We start from the raw sequence: 21,445 nt of genomic DNA on the forward strand, positions 1-21,445 counted from the left end.
TCAGTGCCAGTTGGGGGCGGCCTTTCCAGCCTAAGCTGGGACACCCAGGGCAGAGGATAAGGTAACTGCCAACCATAAACCCAGCCACCTTTCAACCCACTAGAAAGAAAGCGCCTCAGGTACACATGGTTGATATTAGAGCCCAAGAAACGTTTTCAAATCAGGTGGTGGCCGAATCACAGGAATGTAAAGGAGAAGCTGTTATTTCGCCTAGGAAGCCTGGATCTAATTTTGTTGGAAATCCAAAAATAAGTGCCTACTTCATGTTACTTTAATGTTTAATAATGCCCATCAAATATTCATGTACAACAGAGTAAGATGATAAGAAATCTCCTTTATTTCTCCAAATTTAATAAAAACAAAACAATTTTCTACCATTTGTGAGCTACCCTTGTCTCTGCACATTTAATGACGGGTATTCCCCACATATTTGAGTTTAGGCTAGGATTTGTCAGTGGTGCATACTGGCGGGGCAGAATCGAGTTGCCTAGAATAGCGCCAGCTGTTCCTTAAAAATGTACCCATTTGTAACATTTTTTAATATTTCCAGTTTCAAATCTTCAGGGCAGGGGGACTTAATGATTAATAAGACTGCATGGGGTCACAGGCAGGAACTTTTGAAAGCCCAGTCTTTGAAATTAGCCAGAAAAATCTAGTGTGTTGGCAGCTCTGCATTGCCACAAAGCTGAAGTCGGAGAACAGTCAGCCCACACTTGTCTATTCGTCCTGTGAGCTAGGAATAATAGCCGCAGGAAAACCAAAGGTGTCTTTTGCACATGGTGTTGTTTGGAAAACAATGAACTTCCTCATTATTTAAGAGTTGTCAAAAAATGTTACAGCCCTTCAGGATTGGGGAGGAAGTAACCGGCTATGGAGAGGTTAAAACAAAAGTAGAGTTGAAACTGCAAATTTATTCTCACCCAGTCAAGTCACCTTCCATGCTGCTGAGGAATATCTGACCAAATCACAATGCCTTCCAGAAGCATCCTTCAATTCAGAAAAGGAACTTAATTCTCTACTCTTTGCCCATTGCTTTTGCTGGCACCACACAGGACTGAGGTTTCTGCCCCCAGAACTCTGTTTTAGCAGCTAAGGTTAAGACCCATAGAGACAGTCAGGAGAACCACAGAAGCTTTTTATCTCCTTAGCATCTCTAACGGAGGACCCACAAAGCAAGGGTTTTACCTCTTTTTATGTGCTACTAACCCCTGGTTTTGTTTTTTCCTATAGACCAACTCTTTGGGTAAAACGTATTGCTATTTTTTTCCCTTTTTAATTTCACCCTTTTACTCTTTTATTATTTACATCTGGAGGTTGTTCCCTTATTTATGTCTTTCTCTCCAGTTCCCCCAAACACTCCCTTACTCACAGGGCTGCAAGGCATCATGGTTCTTAGTTCTCAGCAGGAGAACTCCACACTGTCTTCAAACAAATAATTACCGGGAAGGTTAGAGGTTCACTCAAAGGTCATTTCTTTGGATACTCATCAGAATGTTTACATTAGTAAAAACGGGGTCCGCTCAAAAGGTTGTTCAATAGGGGATACACAACAATGCAGAACATTAAAAAAGCATTTTGTGTCTTAGCAGGTCTTTATAGAAGCTCTGAACTTGGAAAGGCCACTCCAGAATTACATTGTCAACTAGTTACCATGGCATGGCCTGGATGTTCACTAGCAGTTATGGCAATGGACTTTCTTTGCCCAGTTCTGCTAAACAAATATGCAGAGAAGCCTCTGAAGGTTTTCACTAGATCCTTTCACAAAGGGTAACAGAGATTTTGCATTTTTTTTTTTCCACTTGGGTTCCATTTATCCTTTCAGAAGTTTTGTTCTCAAACAATGTATTTGATCCATATTGCTCTTTCTTGCCAGATTCATAATTCTATCACATTCTTTCAAGTCACACAGAATTTGAAAAACATATGGGCCCCAATTTTTTTCAGAAATCTCTCAGCATAGAACTCCTGCCAATTGTCAGTTCCCCTGATCTTGGGATATCTTATAAATACCATAGATGCTATTATTAAAATTAACAATTAATGAGTCAACTAAAAGAGAACTTTGGCATGGAAAATAAAAATTACCCTGCTATATTAGTGACCCAGGGGCCATTCTTAGAAGGCACACTGAAATATATAAAATGGAGACATTTAAATTGTAGGTTTTTAAAAAAGCAAAGTAGGAGAAATTTTTATTTCTTTAACATTTGTAAGATGAAATTTCCACCTATGATCATTCTCCAAAATTACAAGACATGAAATTTTTTCCACTTCCTCCTGTCCATATTTTTAAAATGACCTTCTTCTGTACTTAAGTAGTAAATAGAATGGGCAAGTTTTGATTCTCCTTTAAAAATCTGAAGGTTCTAAGTTGAAAATCAACTGATCTTCATTTCAAGGTCTAAACTCCATTCATATGGAAAAATGTAACTTGCTGGTTCAAAGACAAAAGATTTGTCTTAAAAAGGCTCAAAAGGTTTCTTGGATATTAAATGGGTCTTACAAAATAACATTTTGATGAGTTAAGTGTAAATGAATCAGACACATATGGATTAAGTTATCCTTGAATTTCACACGGGTTTAAAAAATAAGGGGAAAAGAGGGTCTTGGCAAAAAATATTTTGGACTTTGCCAAACCCAAAACATTTGAAAAATTGCTGAAGACATCCAACTAACCAAAATGCAGCAAGCTGCACCCAACTTTAATGAAAAACTCCACAAGTTATTTCTAATCCAAAGGCTGTTAGGTTTTTCATCTGTATCTGATATTAAAAAATTCTCTAAGTTTTAATGTCATCCCGGAATGATTTTTGAAGTTGAGGACATATATTTCTATATTACTATAAACAATTTAACCCTAAGTTACAAAGTCTTCTCGGACATCAAATTGCTTTGAGATCTGTATAAACTTGTGTGTTAAAATATGCCATATATAAGATAGGCCATAAATAAAATGTGTTAGTGAGCCTGGTGCCTTATCCAGATTTCACTTAGAAAAAGATTTTCATTAGCCTCACTGTGACTTTTTTAAGGGCTACAGATAATTCCATTAGTGACTCCTTAGGGAATTAGTATCCTAAAGTGGGCTATCCCATTGATTTGTATTGAACACAAAGTTAGTACCCAGGCTCATACAAAAGCTCTGGAGACTACTAAGACTATATCCTTTCTCTCTAAATTTTACTTAAACAGAACATGTTTTAGTGCATGTGATCCTTAACCATTGTATACTACAAATGCTAGCTTAAAAATAATTGAATTATGGAAATAAATTCAATGACTTTCCAAGAATTGTGAGGTCTTTTGGAGTCAACTCAGAAACAAACAAAGAATACATCAAAAAGAATAAACTCAAGATACCAAACTATCACTGAAATCCCATCTTGCTGGAGAGATGGCTCCTGGGGAGCCAAACTTTTCCGCTTTGCATACTTTTCTGCAACTGAAATCTGACCATCATGATTTTTCCTTTAAAGGCTTTCACTCCAAAGCATATTTCAGATTGATAGAAGTAGGCTTAGGTGTCATTCCTGATTGTTGGTTGGTTTCTTTCCCTCTCCCCCCACTCTTTGTAAATGGCTGATAAATCCCTTCTTTCTGGTTCACTAACTTCATGCCACACCTGGTAACCAACTCCTTTCCACAGCATTCCTTTTGTTAGAAAGTGCAAGCCTCAGTGGAGTCACCTGGAAAGCTGCCAATCCTGAACCTTCTAAGGAGGAATCAAGAATGGGGAGAATTGAAGTTTTTGCATGGATTGGTTTGGTCAAGGAAAGGGCCTAAACTGTTGAAGAAGGATCATATCAATTTGGAAAAGGTATTGTAGGCAGCTCAGTGACTGGGGATCTGTTGAAAAATGAAAAACTTTGTCTACTTTTCCCGGCCTCGACACTTAGCAAGGCTGCTTAGTCACGATGCTTGCTACCATTGGTGTTTCAAGCAATGATGTTTCAACCTTGGCAACCTACGGCTCACACGTGTTCTTTACTAAAAACCCTACTTTGGGCAAGCCCTTCTCGGTTACTATCCCATACACCTGACTTTTATATATACCAGCATGGTGAAACACTCAGACACAAATTCTCTGACCTTTACTTGCTGCGTGACCTTGGGCAAGTCTACCTAACCTTCCCAACCCAGTCAGTTTCCTATGTGCAAAGTGGGGAAATAACCGGGGCCAGAGTTGTTTTGAGAAAGAGGAATAAGGAAGAGATTGTATGTAAATGCCTCGGCAGAGCGCCTGGCACACATAGCAAGGACTCATTAAATGCTAGCGTCTCCTCAAAATGCACTACCTTAGTTTGCCAGGCTGTGGCAAATACCACACAATGGGTTGGCTTAAACAATGGGAAATGATTGTCCCTCGGTTTTGGTGACTAGGATCAGTAGCGCCTGGTCAGGCCTTGCTGCAATCCTGAGGGTTCTTTGGATCGTGCTATGCCTCATGTCACATGGCAATCTCCGCACCTCTAGCTTTCCAGTTCCGCTGACTTCCTGCTTCTCCCTGAGGCCTTCTTCCCTTTGGCTTCAAGTTTCTTCACTTTATGAGGCCTCAAGTAATTCAGATTAAGGCCTACCCTGTTTCCGTTGGGCCACACCTTAACTAAAACTACTATCTTCAAGAGGTCCTATTTACAGTGGGTTCACACCCACAGGAATGTGGGTTATGATTAAGAAAATGTCTAAATGAGGGTATATAATTCAACCTACCTCATGCACCTATCCATTGTCCCCTCCTAAAGAGCTCTGTTCTCTCATTAACAATAATTAAGAATATGGGGGTGACTATTAAACGGAACCATGCTGGGTTGATAACAGGGTAATGATGTGCTGTTTCTACAGGTAGGATGTTTCCATGTGGGATGGTCTTTCTAGGGATCACAGCTTAGTCCAAATGTATAATGCTCCGGTGGGAATTTTAGATGCTGAAGCTGGCTTACATATGAATAGAGTTGCAGGGCAGGGGGGTGGTTAGTACGAGAAGGGTAATGGGTCCAGCTATTTTGGAACTCTCTAAGTGGTTCTCTACATCCCCTTACTCTAAATGTGGTCCATGGACCAGAAGCATTGACACCACCTTCGAGCTTATTAGAAATGCAGAACCTTGGGCCCCACCCTGACCCTACTGAATCTAAATATGTATTTGAAGAAACTCCTTTAAGTTTGTGAAGCCCTGCTCTAGATCTCATACCAAACAGATGATCAAACAGATGATTTAGTACTGTGCCTAAGAATAGACACTTGCTAAGATTTAGTTTTACAGTGACTCTTAGCTGTGGACTCCCAGCTCGGATCTAAACAGTCTTTTAATCACTCGCCTTGGGCAACAAACAATTTGTAATAATTTAATTCATTTTACTCCATCTGTATCTCCTAAAGGAAAAGTTGGGCCAATAAATTTTTTTTGTTGTTGAAATTGTTAACAGTGGCTTCCTTTCAGGAATAAATAGGGGGATGACAGAATTTTCTTTCTTTCTTTCTTTTCCACATAATTCTGTATTGTTAGAGTTTTAATAATAAATATGATTAGTTTTAGAATTTAAACAATTTTAAAAGGCAACCTGGAATATTTGGCATCTTATCTGGCTAAGGCTTATATGGCCAATAGTAGAGACTTTAAAAATAAAAGTGCTTGAGAAATTTCTACTCAGATAGGGAATTATCTTTTATTTCCTTTATAATGCTGAGCTACAATAAACACTATTCTGTGAGTATAATCACACCCGATGGCATGTAACAAAACATCCCAGCAGGTTATGATTTTTGAAGCACTGTTACTCTTACAGAATGCTATCAGATTATTCATATGTGGCTATTTATCATGCACTATAAAAGTGATCTTTCAAAGCTACTTGAAAGCAGGGGAGGAGAAAACACTCAAACTTCCTTAGCTATTCATATCTAGGATCTATTCTCTTTAAGATAAAATACTAAGTCAATAGACATAAGTTACAATATATTACCTCATCCTGTACAAGATTTATGGCAGATAGAAATCAAGTAGAAACTGAATTACTTTGAAAGTTTTACTATGGACATTAAAATTCCAGATCTATATTCCTATACACTTGATAGTGCTTCTGAAAACAACTTTTTGCAGACCTGGAAGACATCTATGACTTTATTCTACTACATCAATGTAAAAAGGAGGAGGAATCATTTTTGAATTTACCAATTATATTTACCTAAACACTTTAGGCTGACTGGGCTTTTAAAGTCACTTGATAATCGGATACATACATTCTTAACCAATTACCATTATGTTCCTAGCCATTTACTAATTCACTCTGAGAGTAGAAGAGCCCCACAAATTTGGTAACTTTTTAGTTTTCATGATCATTTTTGATTGAAGTATTAATTCTTGATTCTGCTTCTTGGTGAAAACCACCTAAGCATTGACTTGCCAAAAAAATGCACCAAGCTGTTTAGCAATTATGTATTAGCTATGTTTGAAGAGATCAAGGTACACTCACATGCCCAGTGCTATGGATATCTCTCTGATTAGCTTGTCATCTGCTCGGAAGAAGATGTAGGCTGATTCTCCCATACAGTCTAGCAGGCCAGCTGTTAGCTGCCTGTCAAGCCCTCAAGTGGACAAGTAGTCCAGGAGCAAAAATGTCACTCCTTTGATCTGGCAAGGAGCAGCTGCTGATTTATAGAGTAGGACTTTGTTCTTCCGTTCTATTTTACTTTCTTTCCTAAGGCAGAACCACAAAATCCAGGAGAAAAAAAAAAAAGTGCCGTTCCCAGCAACATCAACAAGCTCTGACAACTGCAACAGGGTTTTTCTTGGCCCTAACAAAGCTCTCAGGCATCTCCTTTGAGCTCACCTTTCCCCCTCCTCTTCCACCTCCCCCCCAACCATTTTTTTGCAATGCGGTAGTTATTGTTTAATTCAGCTTCTGTAAATGGAATGGATTGTGGCCAGCAAGCCTGGGGCATAAACACACCTGTATGAAAGAAGCCTTATTGTAGCAACATCTACAAGCAAGCTTGCATGAACCACGCGTTCCTGAGTTCAGAAAGAATGCTCCATTTTTCCTGACAGCAAATTTTATCCTAAGTGAGTTCCTAGTTTTGGTGCCACCAACTTATGATGACCACATTTGAACTGTTTCCTCTGCAATGGCATTACACTCTTTAAACCAAAGAGGAAAAAGGATTAGGCAGGAAATATACATCTTTTTAATCTGTGTGCAAACAGATGCATCAAAAATGTTTATCATGTCTATAGTATTAATCATTGAAAGCTAAATTAAATGCCCAGAAATCTTTTTAGCAAAAAAAAGCACAATGTTGATTTCATCACCACTGATTAATGTTGATTTTAGGCTTCCCTGAGTAACATATAAGGAAAACAACAACAAAATCTACATTAACCATGTACATTGCCTTGCTGAGAATTAAACTGCTTTCAAATGCATGATCCTGTTCTCAATGGATAAATCTGTTAGGTCAGAGATGCCCTATCAACCAAGCATGACAAGCAACAGTGCAGCTTTGCTATATACTTTGAGAAGTCATCAGCCACATATCTGTCTGTATATGCATGGGTATATATGTTGGTATATGTATGTGTGTATATATATGGTAAAATGTGTAAAACATATATATTAAACCAGACCACAAATGTTGCCAAAGACAAATTCATTAATATATAACTAGGTTTCCTATGCTCTCTACTGCTGGAGGAAGGGTCTAAGATAGATGTGGTCTTTGACCACATAGGTCAAAGACAGGAATTTTGCAGGGGGGTGGGAATACTCAAACCTAAAAAAGAGAGAAAACAAAAGAACGGTTCTAAAAATCTTTGCTTCTACCAGGGGCCCAGTTAAACCACAGTCCATTTAGCGTTTGCTCTCTTCTCCCTTTCTAACTTTTGAGGAGGAACAGAGATTTTTCTCAGCCCCATTTCTTGCTTTTACCCTACATTGCCCTTTGGTCAGCCAAGAGTTACGAAGCACCTACCTACTCAATGTTCAGAGCACTCTACTAGTAGATACTTCCTCTTTGGAGGTTTGTGTATCCCAGTGAGAGCCTGGATTCTGGGGGTTGGAGGTTGGAGGTGGAAGGGAAAGCAGGGTAGAGGGAAGCAGGGATTATGTTGGTTTATTTTCATTCTTTTTTCAATCCTAAAAAAAATTAGAACGAATTATTTTTAAGGCCCATAGTAACCTGTGTATGTGTCACATGCACAGATAAATCTTTCCATTCTACACTTAACAAAGGACAAGTTAACCACAAAATGTAAGCCTAAATGGGATATTTGTAATTGTGTATAAAAAATAAATATATTTTATATGGTTCTCTCTATATGCATATATTTAAAAATGCAAAAACTTAGCTCATGTCTTTGAAGACTTCTAATGTCCATACTCACAGAAATGAAAAGAAATACACAATTTGAGAACACCTGAAAAGTACAAATCAACATAGTGCACACTCAGTAAATAAGTGTGATGGAAGTCGATTAAAGAAGTCAGATAGGTTTATAACAATTCTTGGAAGTGCAAAACTGAACCAGATTAAAAAGAGCATAGAATATTGGAAAGGAAGAAAAGAATGTAACATTGAAGAAATGGCATGCATGAAGGCACCAAGGTGAACCCGGGCCAATTTTGTGAAAAGGGGGGCAAGAGAACTGAATTTAGACTGGTTCCTAGTTTCGGACTGGAAAACATGGCCACGGTTAACAAACAGAGGTTCTTTTTATTTTAACTTTTTCTTTTGAAATAATTTCAAACTTACAGGACAGTTGCAAAAAATAATACAAAACTCATTCAGAGAACTCCAATGTACTCCCCCATCCAGACACCCAGACCCATCAACTTACAATGCTTTGCCACATTTGCCATACGATTCTATTCATTTATCTATCTCGCTATCAATCTATCTGGCAGAGGTTCTTGAATGATAAGCTGAACTACTGAAATTACTGAAGGGTGGAATGACAAAATAAGAGATGGTATCTGAGGAAGAACTTTTCCAAGAGCTTAAATAGGATGAATTGATGAGAAGCTAGAAGAAGAAAAGGCAGACAACTATTGTGCTAATCCAGTCAGAGGGGGGAAATAAAATGAGTTCAGATTAAGGTGGTAGAAATGAAAAATAAATGGGACATTTGGTTTAAAGAACTGTTGATAAATTGTGCTCAGATGGCCAAGAAGAGATGCAAATATAAAAGAAATTAAGAGAATGAACCTGAGCATCTAAAAACATTATGGTGTACAGTTGATGAATACTGGAAATTGAGAAGGCTATCCTGACTATTGTGGTGGGGAGAGGCAAACTCAGTTTTTCAACCTGACCAAGGGGCTTTCAGGCTGAGAAGCTATGTCAGCCACGCAAGACATGGGACTAAATAAGAATGAAAGTGTGAAAGAAGACACTACTTCAAAACACTCTAATCTCTTCAAAGCTCCAAAAACTATATGAATATTCTATAGTTGCAGCAGGAAGTATAATAAACTGCCTGGCTACTTAAAAAATATACTTCCTCTTTGTGTATCCTCTAGTTTCTAGAAAATCCTCTATCTGATAATGGATGGCCAAATCAACTGACAGTAAAAACCTCTGTGACCATAGCCTTATATCTGGTTAGGTCCAGTTTGCTCTCTCTTTTAATCCTGAGATCATTTGCGTAACTAGATTTAGAGACCCATGATAATTACGTGTCTCACTGCATGTTGCTAAAAATGTGTCCCACTCCCTATGTAACAGGGTAAGTTTAGTAATGGAATTTATCAGAGAATTTTAAAAATTGGATAGCGGAAAATATCAGGTGGACTGTGTGCTTGTAAGAAATAGAGTAATCAAGGGTAGGTTTTCTCAAGTAGTGACAACAAATTTAGAAGAGAACTGGTAGGACGACAAAGTGTTATATTTAAAAGGAACTCCATTAAATGTGATGGCTTCCAAATTGTATCCTCCTTTCAGACCATGTTTTTCTTTTCAAATGGCTTTTAAGGTGAAAAATACAGCACTCCACCCAAAATGGTGTGGAAACAAATGGCTCTCTAGTCTCTACTCTTCATCTCGGGCCAAACCAACCCAATGCCAGCGATCTAAAGCCACGTGTTCTGAGGGAAGGTGTTATGCATGTGAATGTCCCCGTGGCCCTTTCATTTGTCTGTGGGGCTTCCTTTTTCTAAAGCAGCAGGGGATACTTCAGAAGACCAGATTGGCATCCCAGAAGAGTTTAGATGGACTAGGCTGTTATCCTTCTTTCAATTCTCCTGCTGGTTACAAGAAAGGATGTGGCAGAGGAGACCTGTGGAAGGTGGCAACATTCTTAGGGCCCTTTGTCAATTCCACTGCATTCTGTAAATTGTCGCTTGGTCTCTTGTTTGAGAGGCTGAGATTTTAGCACTTTTAAAGGAACCATAAGTGAGAAAGCTCTTAGGTGTAAAACTCCAGAGTGGCTTCAACCCAAAATATGAAGAAATGAGATTAAAACACAGAGAGTCAAGTAATATTAAGAAGAAGATCCAACAAACAAAATATCATAAATATGCATAGATGTTACAGTCTTTCTGTAGATTTTACACACACACTTTAAACCAAATGCTATTTAACCAGTTTATGTTGGCATCTACTAAAGGTGCCAATGGAAAAAAATCAAAGATCTAAAAATTTTTAGTCACTTTAAATAAACTATAGTTATAACAACTACAGATCTAAAAACAATCTTTAAAAATCATTATTCTATTATGTCAAGAAGCAAAAAAAAAAATAGTCTTTTCATGAACATATGACTTAATGGCCTCACATTCATGGTGTTCAAACATCAAAGACCAAATTCTACATAAAATTTCCTGACTGCCTTTACTTAATGACAAATTAAACATCTTTCACTTTGATTTGACAGCCAGGTAGCATTCTGTATCTTCTCCAGAGATGTTAAAAGATGTTATATGCTGTCTTTCCAATGTGACGGTATTATTACTCACAAAATTTTTAGCATCATCCTGTAATCATAAAAGACATAAAATATATCTTTATAAACCACAAGAGACCTAGCAAACCAGCAGTTATGCCACATCTGCTTTAGTCCTTAAATATTTTAACTTTAGAGCATTAGTTAGTGGCTTTTTCCCCTGATTTGCAGAGAAATAAAGACATCAACCCTTTTATTCTAACATTCTTCACAAAGCTATAGTCTCCAAAAAGGCAAAGAAGTAAACACATTGTACAGCAACTTAACAGAATCTTTACAGCATATTCAGATTTCACATCTCCTATCAGAATTTCCTAAAGTGGTTTAACTTAACTACTAGAAATAGAAATGGTGGCATTTGAATTATCTCCATTTTCACAGTAAAGATAAAATAACATCACCATCTTACAGAATCAATTTAATTTAGAAATTGGCTTAACTCTCATAGGTTATTTTAGAACTAGGTAGTATATAAAATTAAAAATTTAATTAATAAGGAAGATAATATGTTAACAAAGTAGGACCACACCATCCTCTCTGCATGGAATGTCCTCCCTTAACGGCCATCTGGTCAACATATCCTTCAGTATTCTTACCAGAGAGCATTTCTTTGAGGGACCATCCCTGGCAACCCCATCTGATTACTCTTCAGTCAGTGTTAGTACCTGGCTAATGCATCCATCACAACATTTATTGGGTACCACAATCACAATTTATTTGCCTGTCTTTCTCACTATATAGCCTTACAGAGCAGGGATCACAGAGCAATTCTTTGTTATCACCATGGTGTCAGGCATATAGTACACCCTCAATAAAATGTTGAACAAATAACAGAATGAGTAAATGAAAATAGGTTTCCTTCATCTTAAAAATAGTGAGAAGTGAGAGTGGAGGAGCCTTAGAAGTTTTCTTGTCCTCCTTTTACAAATGGCATCCCTGAGTCCCTGATGAAGTGATCTGCCCTAAAGTGGGGGCAAACTAAGACAGGAAATAGCTGGTTTCCCAGCTCTGGTCCAGTTATCTTTGTACCCAGAAACAACAGAGCAGAGGTATTAGCTGAAAGGTGTGAACCCAGCTGGGCATCGGAGATGTCAGGCAAATCTTGGATGCAGGTGTGAAGGAGGACTTCACTTGGCAGAAACTGGGCAGTAGGCTTTTCTAGACTGGGGAACAGTTTGCAGAGTATGTGATGCACCTGTATTGGGGCATGATGATCATTGTGGTTGATTCAAGTCGAGAGCACCACCTGAGGGTAATGGGGAATGAGGTATTATAGGGGTTGTGTGTAGGGGTATGTTTGCGTGTGTGTGCGCACTGGGACAGAGGAATAGAGTGTGTGAAGTGAAGGAGGAAGATTTGTAGACAGAGAAAATAAAAGAGACAGGAAATTTTCTTAAAATATATATTTTTTCTCATTATATCGTTCTAAAGAAGTGTTCCCAAAATGTGCTTTGAAGGACACTAATGTCAATAGGTGTTTCTCTGAAATAGGAGTTTCAGGTGTGGGGAGACGCTAAGTTTAACAAAGTGAAGGTGCTTTTTGTTTGTTTTGTTTTTGCTGCAGATTAGGGTAAAATATACAATGAATTAGGAAGAGGGAATAATGGTACAAATCAGTTTCTAACTTTAGTTATTAAGATGTTGAGGGATAAAATATTTCCAAGGATTTGAAAAACACAAAGCAGCATTCTGACTTTTAACAGAAGTTGTATTTGTTTAAATCATTTATCAATTTGAAAATTAGATTTCTCCAAGTCAGACTCAGATACAGAGAACTATTTGTAGAGCTCTTGTTTTATACCTTACTCTTCATAACTCCACCTCCCAAGATTATAAAACCTTACTACCCCATGGACCTTTGACCCCCAAAATGTGCTGACTGAAAAGGTTCTTTAGAACTTTTCTGTCTCAAAGGTAATTTGATCATTGGGGGATGCTTTTAGGCTGGGATGTTTTCTCTAACCTTTCCCTGTTCCTATTTTTCTCATTTTTTCTTACTCAATAAAACATTTTTTCAAACACTATCATTGGGTTTTTCACTATGCCTGAAATGTGTGCTTCAGAAAAACTGTTAGAATCTGAAGAATAATCTTAAATGTAAGATAAGTTTTTGTTTGTTTATACAACACCTTCTGTATCTTTCATTAACCCAAACTGTGATCAGGCTCTGACCATCTAACTTGAGCATGAGTTTTACATATGCTGGAGGCTCCTGTGTGAGTGAGAGTGAGCGCCAGAGGGAGAGAGCAAGGGAAAGGGAGAGGGAAAGGAAGAGGGAGAGAGCAAGGGAGATGGAGAGGGAGAGGGAGAGGGAGAGGGAGAGGGAGAGGGAGAGGGAGAGGGAGAGGGAGAGGGAGAGGGAGAGGGAGAGGGAGGGAGAATATGAGACAGACATGGGGGATGTTAAGTGGATGGAGAAATGGGAAGAGGAATGAGACAAGAGAAGAAGTACAGCTTTGGATAATGTACATCAATGTACACCAAATGCTCCCCCCACCCAACAATTCTACTTTCTTATTTATAGAGCCTACAACTACAAAATCAGCTTTTATTTAGACGTGTGTTTTAAACTCTACCTGCCTGCCCTCTGCACGTTGCTGTCCCAGGATGAGGTGGCCCGGTGAAGGGCTCCAGTTCTATAACAATCCTGTCATTCAGGCTAACAGCAGTGATTCTCCCACAGGAGGCAAAAATGACTCAATTGTTGGGCTTATTGACTCCAGGGAGCGCGGCTACTCTATCATTACCATGGAGTGCAAACACCCCGAGCTCTGTTTTGGTCCACTTAAAATTACTATTTGCTGTGAAGGATTGGCAAAGCAATTCATAAAATGATGGGGGTGAAAGTCAGGCAAGCGCCATTATGGGCTTTTCCTTTCGTTTAAGCAGAAGTAAGCAGAGCCTGACCCACTTATTTAACCTTTTGTTCACTCTGCTGTATTAACATATATTAACTGGCTACATAAGCCCAAAGGAGTCAAAAAACCTCATGATCAAATTATGGTTCCATTTTCATGGGTAACCTCTCCTTGGGTGGAAATTAAACCCCAATATAAATACATTTTAGGTCCGCACAGAATTGAGGAGGAATGCCAAAAAACAAATGCTGAACAACAGTCCTGCGAAGACCACAGCAACCATGGAGTGGTTGGGTAAATTACACACAAGAGGAACTATTTGAAAAACCAAATAAATTTAATTAATAAGTCACAAAATTATTTTCCCGTCTCTTATCTACTCCCCTTGGTTAATATCCACGACATACTGATGTTGCATAATTGCTCTTCTGGAATGCTGCATCTCAGAGCCATAATGAGCTGCCTTTGCACAAAGGCAGCGAAAGTGGTTTCCCTACAGAGTTATCTTCTCAATTATTTATACTTGCAACACTTTCACATAATGGCAGTTTTAAAATCAAACAAACAAAGCAAACTGTACAATAAAGGAAGAAGACAAGAAGGTGCAGGGACCTTTTCCTTTCTTTCGTGAACACCAGAAGGGACGGGCAAGCCACATAAAGTCAACTGAATTTGGTTCCTGAAGAAGTCTCAAGGGCCTTGCATCCAGATAACATCAAAGCGTGCGGAGATTGCCACGATGGTGAGGGATTGAACAAGCTCTGCATACCTGCCTTGCTTTTAATCGGTCATATCTAAGTACATAAAGGAATGCAAACTATTTTTTCTTTCTGTAAGTTTATATATGAAAATTCTCAATCAGAAGACTTACTCCCTACCCCCCCCCCATTTCTTGGGGGCGTGTTGGGGGTGTGGAGTGCTAAACTGTCAAAATGATGTCAATGTAAACAGAAAATGGTGATGTGTGATGCAGTCATCCCTCGGGCTGTAGAAGGGATTGCCAGTTTTTATGGTGCTTGTTTCCACTGTCCACACCTGCCTTTGGTTAATCACCCAAAAGCTTACTATACACAAGGGTAAAAAGCTATTTAATAGCTAACCTATATTTGGACATACAAAACAACATGAAGGGTATATTTTTTAAACATTAAGGTAAAAATTACAATGCTGTTTCTAATATTTAAATTAGGAATCTATTTGAAGTGAAATGTTTCCTGCTGCCATCAAGCTTTATGAATTACGTGGTTCCTAGCACCTAGCTCAGTGGCTTGTTCAAAGTAGATGCTCAATAAGTGTTAGCATGGTGAGTTTTCCAAGTTGGTCCATAGGTGTAGTTGAGGAGCTTACATGCTAAAAATTAAACTAAATTTTTGACACAATTTGGACCAACATAAAATTTAGACTTAGTCTAAGATCCTCCATTAAATAAGCACAGGTTCCAGCCTTAGGATTTAAGTACCATCCTATATTTAAAGCATGATTCCACATCAAATAGTGGCCATTAATATATCTGTGGTCAAAGTTATTCATTAACAATTCTGGTGAAACAGACCTACTAGATCTTTCCCAATAACAAACGGCAAATTTATTTCCTTAAACTTCTGCAGGGAAAGGTTAGAAAGACACTGTAAAATAATTTTATAAACACAAAATTTTTCTAGTGCACATATGCCTGCATGCATACACAATGAATTTATGCACATGTTTGTATGAATGTGCCTTGTGACCGTAAGTCTCTCTCTCTCCTTCCTTCCTTCCTTCCTTCCTTCCTTCCTTCCCTCCCTCCCTCCCTCCCTCCCTCCCTCCCTCCTTCCCTCCCTCCCTCCCTCCCTCCCTCCTTCCTTCCTTCCTTCCTTCCTTCCTTCCTCTCCCCTTCCCCCCAACACCCTGGTTGTCTGTTCTCTGTGTCTATTTGCTGCATCTTCTTTGTCACGCTTCTGCTGTTGTCAGCAGCACGGGAATCTGTGTTTCTTTTTGTTGTGTCATCTTATGTCAGCTCTCCGTGTGTGCAGCACCATTGCTGGGCAGGCTGCACTTTCTTTCGCACTGGGCAGCTCTCCTTACGGGTGCACTCCTTGCACGTGGGGCTCCCCTAGGCGGGGGACAGCCCTGCGTGGCACAGCACTCCTTGCGCACATCAGCACTGAGCATGGGCCAGCTCCACATGTCAAGGAGGCCTGGGGTTTGAACCACGGACCTCCCATGTGGTAGACAGACGCCCTGACCACTGGTCCAAGTCCGCCGCCTAAGTCTCTCCTAAGTTAACTCTCTCAGTTAAAAACAAAAAATGTATGGAGGTTTTTTTTCAAGCATGCATGTACTACTATGGAAAGTCTGAAGGAAAACACACACCATGCTGAAAGGAAATCAGACCATGATCCATAATCTGACTACAGACAGGATGCAGTTGGGAGTCATCAGAAGGGAGCAGTTGGGTCTGAGAATTCACCCACCCGCCACCTTGTTTTGATTCACTCCTGGGAATCAAATGAACCAGATGTCATATTGTGGCCACTTGCTACCATTTCAAGCTGTTCTTGGGCATGGACAGCTAGGAATGAGCCATAATCTGTTGACTACTTCCTTTGTTCCTGCCACTCTCATCTCCAAGGTCAAAGGTCTTGGTGGTATGGTGGGAGCTGAAGGTAACAATCCTGGGGAGGTGGGTCCAATTCTATTTCTCAATATAAAAGTTACACCTTACTATTTGGCCTCCCAGCACCACTATCTACCTTCAGTACTGAAAACAATCTTCTAAAGTGTGTGCATATGTGGTTTTGGACTAGACAAAGGAAGGCCGCAAAGGGTAACATGAGGAGAACGCAGTCTGTAGGAAACTCAAAAGCCAGAAGTATTAAAAACATATACTTGCTGTAGGCAAATATAAATGCGAATGAACTTTCATGTATTGCAAATATGTCCTATGGCATGCATAACATATTTTTCAAAGATATTGATGCAATAGCTAATGTACTATTAATCACACCATGAAAGTTTAGCAAAATGTTGAGATCTAGAAGAGCACTGGATTAGTTTTTATAGTTTCAAATATGGGTAAGTTCTGAAGGGAGTTCTGAGAATCTATGAATAGACTCCAGCCCATTTGAAAAGAGCTTTCTCTGGCAGCAAAAACTGATTTAAGGGCCAGTCAATTATGGATGGAAGAGCCTTGGTTCTAAGAAGTTTGGGGCATAAAACCAAAAGCTGACTTGGGGCTCTGCAAGGGTATGGCTGTCATCCCTTCGGGGTTCCTGCACATGTGAATAGAAGTTGTGAACAGGGGCTTGAGGGCAGTAATATTATAAGGCCCTTAAGTCCCAAATGTGACAGATTCATAAGAAACCTTAACCTCTATTTTTTTCTAGCTTTCCTCAACCACAGCAACAGACTCTCTCTTGGTATACCAGCCAATTAACCAAGCATTAAAAAAACCCACAAATCTATACCAATAGCTTTGTAGGACAAAAAGAAAGAAGTGTGAAGTAACAGTTAAATCATTGTTTTAAACTATCTGATCCAGGATGTTCAAGAGCCAAATTAAGTCGGAAGAGGCTATGATTGAAAAACATTTTAAATATAATGAGAAGAAATGACATATCTCTCCCCTTTCCTCTAAGCATCCTGAACATTTACTTTTGGGTGTTAGCTCACAGCAACACAGCCTTCGACTTACCCTTGACTGGTGAAAAATCTGATAAAGTGTTGGCACATATATGCTGAGCCTGGTTTGCAATTTGTTTTGCAACTTTCCCTTCCAGATAAACATAATCTAAGTACAACTTCCAAAAAAGTAAAAAGTTGTGTTTACTTGTCCTGTTCTCGAGGATTTTTTTTTTTTCCTCCTAAATATTCCCTCAGGATGCTGGCTTGCAACCCAGAAAAAGCTTGGATTTCAATTTTAGTCTCCAAGGTATTCTACTGTTCAGCTGGGCCATGTGCTAGGAGAGAAACTCTCTACCTTACTGATTTAATTAGCAGGATTCTTTTCATTATTATGGGGATTTAGTATCTTCTTGCCTTACAATGTTTGGGAAACACTGATTTATGTTTTATATTTTGAAGAGAAATTGATTGTTCTTTGACAGCTGAGGTGTGGTAAAACCACAGCACTGGAGGGACCCTGGGGAGGTGTCACTGTGCCTTGCTCTACCCACCTATGTGCTATCATCTCAAGGGCCCCCTCCAGCAATGAGAAGGTTCCTCAGCAGTCCAGAGCCCTTCTCATTCCTCCTCCCTCTGATCATTATGCCAGCAGGAATCCAGCCCATTCCCATTAATGAATGGCGTAGTATTAGTAGGTTGATCACTAACTGTGAATCGCTGATTCATTGAAGTGAAGCAAACAGTCCATGAATCTTTAGACTGGATTTAATCTCTTGACTAAATGGAGCTCACTGAATTAAGTGGAAGAATGTGCTGCACTAACTAGGATGACCAAGGCTGAACCAAGTTTTCTAAATATAAGGACACATACAGGGGCAAAAAAGCAAAATATTGGAAGTAAAAATCGGGCATGGATGATCATTGGTATTCTACTTGATTATCACTCTTCTAAACCACATATTCCCTCAAGTTCTTACTTGGAGAAAAAGTCAAACACTCAGTGGAAACTATGGAGGACTCATAGCAAATTTATATTTTAGGTGAATATTTTCAGGTGTTAATTAATACCCATAATTTGACTATAATCAAAATATTCCTTTCTAACAATTCACCTTGATCCATATTATTATAACTAACATTTATGGAGCTAGACACAAATCTGAGTACATACATGTACCTTCTCACTTAATTCTTACAAAAACTCTATGAAGCAGGTAATATTAGCATCCTGATTTTACCACTGGGGATACTGAAATTTAGCAATAATAAGCCTAAGGTCACTAAGTGGCAAATGTAGGACTCAGATCCAAGTCTTTCTGACATTAAATCTTGGGCTTTTCATCCTTATACTGCCTACCAGGGTGTACATACCAATAGTAACATAAGGTAACATGGAAACATGAGAAACTGTAAGAAAATCAGAAACGAAACTTTGGATTTGAAAAGATAATCACTTTCTCTCCTTAACTGCTGGAGACACATTGCCCTTGGTGGTATTAGCTCCTGTCAACCTTGCACACTTACTATGACTCACTCCTTATTTTCCATTAAAATGTGAGTGCAAGTTGTAAAATGGCAAATGGGATGGTTAAGGAGAAAGCAGAGGTAAGAGGAGAAGTAAGCCATTTTATTGTGAGAAGGACTGTGATATTAATTCAGGGAAGGGAAAAGAAGAGGCCTAGTAAAAATATTTTCAGAGTTACCTGGAAGACAGATATTTTCAGAGTTATATATAAACATAAGCCATATACATAAACATATACATTTACATATACATTTAGATTCCACATACACATGCATACACACATACACGATTTAACTAGGGAATTAGGAATATTTCGGCCCGCTCCTCCTGTCTACAGTTTTCTTCAGGAGACATCTGCAACTGTGAACCATCTCCTAAGAGCTAGGTAGCATCTTGATAACAACCTAATGACACAAATGCTTAGTTGTAACAGACCCTCAAGAGATTTTTCAGTCAGGCAGGAAGTGGTGTCAATTTTTAGACCAAAAACATAAAATGGAGCCTTGGAAATTCCTTTAGTTCTAGACCAGAACTTTTCACTATCTAGATTCATAAGCCAATAGGTTATCAGGAAGAATGTGAAGAAATCTGGTAAGTGCATGTAATTCCATAGTGCTTAGTGCTTTCACAAATCTTTAAATCAAGGGAAATGAATGTGGAACAAGGTCCAGCTGGTAGAGTAACAAGAAAATAAATTAAGCCTTCACTCTAAACCTGATTCAATAGGTCCCAACTAACTTTTTCATCCATCAGTTCTGCAGGGTTATAGAAGAACTGTCCTTCACAATCTGGATTATCTGTGTTTATTCAGCTCTTCTGTCAGGATCCCCAAATTCAGAGCATAACTAAAGATTCAGGCTTCTTGAATTTGCCCCACAAAGAAAATCTTCAACACTTTCGTTTATCTTCAACCACACTCTAGCGAAACACTTGGGTAAAATGTCAGCTGGGGGCACCAATTCATCATTATGCTGAACACAACCTAAAATTGTTTGCAATCAGTGAAAAAAGGAGGAAATAAAACACTTGAAGAAAACTAACACACTGGTGAGAAGTTCAGGTCTAGCTGTAGATATGACTGGGATTTCTTTACTCAAAGGGGAGAGTTTCAGAATGGCATCCTCTCCTTGCCTGTCTCTTTACTGCTCCTAAAATGAACCCTATTCCCATTACCTTTATGGTACATTCTAACTTCAAATGGTCTCCTTATTCTCCCTGTTTATCTCCTTCTTTCTTATTAAGAGTCTTTGCTTGTGGTAACTCTAGATGATACAATTCTTGATCTCCTTGAACAAATTTTTTTTTAAATGTTACATTTGAAAAATATAAGAGGTCCCCACATACACCTCCACCCACTCCTCCCAAATCAACAACCTCTTTCATCATCATGGGAGATTGATTGCATTTGGTGAATACATTTTGGAGCACTGCTGCACCACATGGATAATAGTTTACATTGTAGTTTACACTCTCCCCCAGTTCATCCAGTGGGCCATGGCAGGACATACGTTGTCCAGCATCTGTCCCGGCAGTACCACCCAGGACAACTCCAAGTCCTAAAAATGCCCCCATGTCATATCTCTTCTTCCCTTTCCCTACCCTCAGCAGCTACCGTGGCCACTTTCTCCACATCAATGCTACAATTTCTTCCATTACGAATCACAATAGTTCCACAGTAGAATATCAGTAAGTCCACTCTAATCCATACTCTATTCCTCCATCCTGTGGACCCTGGGATGGTTATGTCCACTCCACCTCTATATCGAGAGGAGGCTTAGATTCCACATGGATGATGGATGCAATTCTTCTGCTTGCAGTTGTAGGCACTCTTGGCTCCTTGGTGTGGTGGTTTACCTTCTTTATCTCCCTGTTCACTGGCCAGAGTAAGTCCAATAAACTAGAGGGTAGGAGTTGCAAGTCTGCTGAGGCTCAGGGCCTGGCTTTCACATGGAGAGTCCAGAGATTCAGGTCTCCTGAGTATACATCAACCCCAGTGCTAACCACAGGTTCAGTAAAAGTGACAGAAGAGGCATGTTCCTTGAACAAGTATTTATTCAGTGGTTCTGCTCCCTGCTTGGCATGGCCACTGAGGGCCGTATGGGGAGGCACACAAAAGAAGAACTTGTAATGAAAGGTCACAGTCTCTGAGTGAAAAATCCACTAGATTTGGGATTAATTTCATGCTCTAGTTTAACTGGAGAAACAAGACTTACACCTATTGTCAACCTAATAAAGTTTTACGTGTGAGAGAGGTGGTGCAACTTAACAAAAGAACCATGGACTTTGGAGACCTGGGTTTGAATTCTGGCTATACCACCAACTGTGCGGATTTGGAAAAGTTTCTTTAATTTTGCTGTGCCTTAATCTCCTCAACTGTGACCTAAAAAGGAATTATAATATCTACTTCACAGTGTTGACACAGGATTAAATATGAAAGTCAATTTGTGTTGTAAGGCAACCTGAGAATCATCTGGGAATTAAAGGAAAAATATTAAAAAACTTTTGCAAAGAAATTTCCAACAT

General features: G+C 39.1%; 1 protein-coding gene across 11 annotated transcripts in view; it reads right to left on the bottom strand.

Annotated features, from left to right (window-relative positions):
• The window catches only part of MEIS2 (Meis homeobox 2), a 215,728-nt gene that overhangs the window by 6,259 nt on the left and 188,024 nt on the right, over positions 1-21,445 (bottom strand). The gene's annotated exons all lie outside the window — the stretch shown is intronic.

This window comes from Dasypus novemcinctus, chromosome 3 (genome assembly GCF_030445035.2).
Source record: "Dasypus novemcinctus isolate mDasNov1 chromosome 3, mDasNov1.1.hap2, whole genome shotgun sequence".
Taxonomy (NCBI): Eukaryota; Metazoa; Chordata; class Mammalia; order Cingulata; family Dasypodidae; genus Dasypus; species Dasypus novemcinctus.